This window comes from Vigna umbellata, chromosome 5, assembly GCF_029865625.1.
Source record: "Vigna umbellata cultivar VRB3 chromosome 5, Vumbellata_1.0, whole genome shotgun sequence".
Lineage (NCBI taxonomy): Eukaryota > Viridiplantae > Streptophyta > Magnoliopsida > Fabales > Fabaceae > Vigna > Vigna umbellata.
This window is the reverse complement of record NC_142169.1, coordinates 37,817,367-37,822,991: the sequence shown is the minus strand read 5'-3', so window position 1 is coordinate 37,822,991 and position 5,625 is coordinate 37,817,367. Positions and strand designations below refer to the sequence as shown.

Sequence of the window (5,625 nt, the reverse complement as noted above, 5' to 3'; positions counted from 1 at the left end):
CCGCTCAGCGCCACTCGGTTAGACTTTTTCTGCGTTCTGGTTGGTTTTTCAGCATTCTGGTTGACTGGTTGACTTTTCTGGTTGACTGGTTGACTTTTCTGGTTGACTGGTTGACTTTTCTGGTTGACTGGTTGACTTTTCTGGTTGATTGGTTGACTTTTCTGGTTTCTGGTTGACTTTTCAGCACTCCAATCATTCGATATTTCAATTCTTCTTTCAAATCATTCAATTAGCCTACAAAATCAAGGGAATCTTGCACAAAACCATTAAATTCACTTTCAACTCTCTTATTCTCAAAACTAAAGCAAAAATATGAGTTCAAGCTAGTTTCTAAGTCTTAAAGGTTGCTTTTGGTATCAAATTTAAGCATAAAAATAACGGTTTTTCAACCGTTATCAATTTAGTCTCACATAACAAGCTCTTAACTCTAATGAATAAACCATATGTCTATTCTAAGTCACAATTAAATGAGTTTTCTCAAAATAATTAATTATGTGCACAAATAATTGACAAAACATTAAACTGAATAAGAGTTTTATCAAAATGAAAGTACTTACAATGATTGTCATATCATGGAACCAAGTCTCATTCGCATTACATGATCCTTAAAATTCGTTGGTAGCATGCCTTTAGTTAAAGGATCAGCAATCATCAACTCAGTGCTAACGTGCTCAATGACCACTTTCTTTTCTTTAACACGTTCTCTTATGGCTAGATATTTAATATCGATGCGCTTACTTCGACTTCCACTTTTATTATTCTTAGCCATAAAAACAGCAGCAGAGTTATCACAATACAACTTCAATGGCCTAGCAATTGAGTCCACAACTCTAAGCCCAGATATAAAACTCTTCAACCATACACCATGTGAAGTAGCCTCAAAACAAGAAACGAACTTAGCCTCCATAGTAGAAGTAGCAGTCAAGGTCTGCTTTTTGCTACTCCAAGATACAGCTCTACAAGCTAGCATAAAAACATAGCCAGATGTAGATTTTCTGGTATCAACACAACCAGCAAAGTCTGAATCAGAGTAACCTATCACTTCCAAATTATCAGTTCGTTTATACATGAGCATGAAATATTTTGTTCCTTGAAGATATCTCATTACTTTCTTTGCAGCTTTCCAATGGTCAACACCTGGATTACTCTGATATCTTCCTAAAACTCCAACTGCAAATGCAATGTCAGGTCTAGTACAAACTTGAGCGTACATAAGACTTCCGACAGCTGAAGCATATGGAGTATTTTTCATTTGTTCCGCTCAAGATCATTTTTCGGGCATTGACTTAATTCAAGTTTGTCACCCTTTACAATGGGAGTTACACTTGGTGAACAATCTTTCATGTTAAATCTCGCTAGAACTTTATTGATATAGGTTTCTTGAGACGAACCCAAAATACCTCGAGATCTTTCTCTATGGATCTTAATGCTTATGACATAAGATGCTACATCCATATCCTTCATATCAAAGTTCTTTGAGAGAAATTGTTTCACCCCATATAACATACCATTGTCATTGGTTGCAAGCAAAATGTCATCCACATATAAAACAAGAAAACAAATTTTGCTCCCACTAACCTTCTGGTATATACATTGATCCATGATGTTTTCTTCAAAACCAAAAGAAGAGATAACTTCATGAAATTTTAAATACCATTGGTGTGAAGCTTGTTTTAATCCATAGATGGACTTATTAAGCTTACATACCAAGTGCTTACTATTTCTAGAGAAAAATCCTTCAGGTTGTTTCATGTAAACTTCTTCCTCTAGATCACCATTAAGGAATGTTGTTTTCACATCCATTTGATGTAACTCAAAGTCAAAATGAGCGACTAATGTCATGATTATTCGTAAAGAATCCTTCTTAGATACAGGAGAAAAAGTCTCTTTATAATCAATTCCTTCTCTTTGAGTGAATCCTTTGGCAATAAGTCTCGCTTTATATCTTTCAATGTTACCTTGAGAGTCCTTCTTAGTTATGAAGACCCATCTACATCCAATGGGTTTTAGACCATTAGGCAACTCAACAAGATCCTAGACTTGATTAGATGACATAGAATCCATCTCATCTTTCATAGCATTATGCCACAAATTTGATTCCTTAAAACTCATGGCTTGTGAAAACGTTTCAGGATCATTTTCGGCTCCAATGTTGTAATCTGATTCTTGTAAATACACTTTATAATCACTAGTAACTGCTGGTCTTTTGATTATAGTAGATCTTCTTAATATTGTCTCAACATCTTGATGAGAAGCTTGTTGTTCAACTGGTTGTTCAACTGGTTGTTCAACGTTTACTTATTGCTCCTCGTCAACAACTTGATCTACATTATCATTCTCAGTAATTTGTGGAACTTCAACTATTGGTTGTCTAATACGCTTTTGAACTGGAGGAGCGTGAATGACTACCAATCTATCATTTGATTGCGAGGTTTGAGCTTCATAGTGATCTTTTTCAAGATCAACATCTTGATTTAAATCACTTCCACTAATCAAGTCATTTTCAAGAAACTTTGCATTTCTTGATTCCACCATCTTAGTGTTATGAGTTGGACAATAGAATCTATACCCTTTGGACTTTTCAGCATATCTAATGAAATACCCACTAATAGTCCTTGGATCTAGTTTCTTCTCTTATGGATTATAAATTCTTACTTCAGACGGACATATCCAAACGCGTACATGTCGTAAACTAGGTTTCCAACCTTTGAATAACTCAAAAGGTGTTTTTAAAACAGCCTTAGTTGGGGCCTGATTTACTATATACACAGCCGTCTTAAGTGCTTCAATCCACAAGAATTGAGGAAGTTTTGAATGACTCCTCATACTTCTCACCATATCCATCAAGGTTCGATTTCTTCTTTCTGCTACACCATTCTGATCTGGAGAGCCAGGCATGGTATATTGGGCAACAATCCCATGTTCTTGAAGAAATCTAGCAAACGGACCAGGTGCTTGTCCATTCTCCGTGTATCTACCATAGTACTCTCCACCTTTGTCTGATCTCACAATCTTAATTTTCTTTCCACATTGTAACTCTACTTCAACCTTAAAAACTTTAAAGGCATCGAAGGCTTCATCCTTAGAACGAAGTAAGTATAGATACATGTATCGTGAGAAATCATCTATAAAGGTGATAAAGTATTTTGGACTACTTGCATCCATATCCGGACAACAAATATTTGTATGAATAATTTCTAGTAAACTTGAACTCCTCTTAGCACCTCTTTTGGACTTGTTAGTTTGTTTTCCCTTAATGCAATCCACACAAGTCCCAAAATCAGCAAAATCTAAAGTACAAAGTACTCCATCATTTACTAATCGCTTAATTCTCTCAATGGAGATATGTCCTAATCTACGGTGCCATAAAACAGAAGAATCCTCATTCATAACACATCTTTTTAACCCAATGGAAACATGCATAGAACTATAAGTAGCATTGTTTTACAATTTAATAAAGTAAAGACCATCACATAATTCCCCAAAACCAATAACTTTGGATTTATTCAATAAAGTAAAACCAGAATCCATAAAATTAAACGAAAAACCCAAAGGTGCAAGTTGTGAAATAGAAATCAAGTTCTTGCTAAAACTAGGAACATAAAAAGTCTTTTCTAAACATAAAACAAAACCAGTGCTTAAAACTAAATTGCACGTCCCAATGGCTTCTACATGTGAACTCATCTTGCTTCCTGAATAGATGCATTGCTCACTTCCCATCGGTTTCCTTAGGTTTTCCATACCCTGCAAGGTATTAGAAACATGGATTGTAGAACCAGAATCAATCCACCATGTGTTATGATTAAAACTAGTCAAATTAGATTCATAACAGACAAAAGCAAATGGAGTACCTTTCTTATCAAGCCAATTCTTAAATTTTAAGCAATCTTTCTTCATGTGTCCTTTCTTTTTACAAAAGAAACATCTGGACTCCTTCTTAATAACTGGCTTAGCAGAAATCTTTCCCTTCTTATTAACTTGGTTCTTCTTATTCTCAAAAGAAGTAGTCAAGTTCACCTTCTCCCCTTCTTCTATCAATAGCCTTTCTTCTTCTTAAACACACATGGTCAATAATTCATTAATAGACCGCTTATCCTTATGTGTGTTGTAAGAGATTTTAAAGGGGGCATAATGGTGAGGCAAAGTGCAGAAAATATAGTGTACCAGGAAAGAACTAGACATGGTAACTTCCAAAGCTTTTAATTGAGCCACAATGTCCCTAATGTGCATGATGTGATCACGTACTCCCTTAATTCCAGTGAGCTTTAAGGATGAAAACTGCATTATAAGGGTGCTGGTAAGAGATTTATTAGATGTCGTAAATTGCTCATCAATAGCCCTCAGTAAATCCTTGACATTCTCATATTGATCAACCGAACCCCGGATTCCAGCGAAAATGTTGGTTTTTATGAACGTTACGGAAAGACGATTTGACCTCTCCCATTTTTCATAAAGATCAATGGCATATGAAGTGCTAGTCTCACTAATACCTGGTGGTTCTAGTTTTCTAATAGCATAATCAATGTCCATCTAGCCTAAATGAAGAAGAACTCTCTCCTTCCAAACCTTATAATTATCTCCTTTCAACTTGGGAATACCACACTTGATATCAGAAATATTCACAGATTGAGAAACTGCAAATTCAAAATCATGTTCATTATCATAATTTGAGATTAAAATAAATGTCATGTTTTACCAATGCAAAACATGTCTTTACTAATGAGTCTATTAACATAAAACTTGCTTGTGGCTAAAGTCTTACTCAATTAAACTCATTTAACCTTATGATAAAACTATTAAATTATATCACATTCCTAATTCCTATGGGAAAATTAAGAATTATAATAAATATTTTATCCTAATTAATCATACAAATGTAAGAAAAATCTTATGGGTATATTTCATCACATTATATATAATTAATTACAATTAATGTTTCAATGAAGCGATCTTTATAATATAATTTAATTAATTAAAGATGTTGTGGTTACTCTCTAATTATTAAAAATTATATTTATCACTAAACATTAATTCTCTATAGGTCTTATATTTAATCTAAATAAAATATAAGAATCATATTATAAATATATAATATTCAAATTTATTATACTAACATTAAATATTAGTATAAATTCCACACGCACTTTAATTTTAATTGCGTGTATAACAGTGCCTATCATAACACCATAACATATATGTATATATATATATATATATATATTTACACGCATATAAGTATCAGGAAAAAGCATCCAAAAAGCAAACAATAAACAACATATATATTTATATATGTATGAAAAACAATTAATGTGCGCAGAATGAAAAGACAACTTTGGATTAAAACCAGAAGCAAAGCAGCGTACAGTCTTAATCAAAACCAGAAGCGAAGCAGCGTACCTTTCAATCTCTAGTGCGCATATGTATGCAACATGTAAAGAAGAAAATAAAATTGAAATATATGTTTCTGGTAGATGCTCACAGTGAAACGCAAAAACAAAAGCGTTTCAATCACCTTCAACCTTTCACATGGTTCCAAACAAAACATATACCAGACGCAAATCCAATAATGTAAGGGTTTTAGCATCAAAATATTTCATAACAAAAAACTTTCTTCTTTCTATCCAG

General features: G+C 33.6%; 1 pseudogene; it reads right to left on the bottom strand.

The window, feature by feature from the left end:
* Nucleotides 1-565: 565 nt before the first annotated feature.
* LOC148198290 (secreted RxLR effector protein 161 pseudogene) lies at nt 566-1,252 on the bottom strand (annotated as a pseudogene).
* Between the last annotated feature and the right edge of the window lie 4,373 nt (nt 1,253-5,625).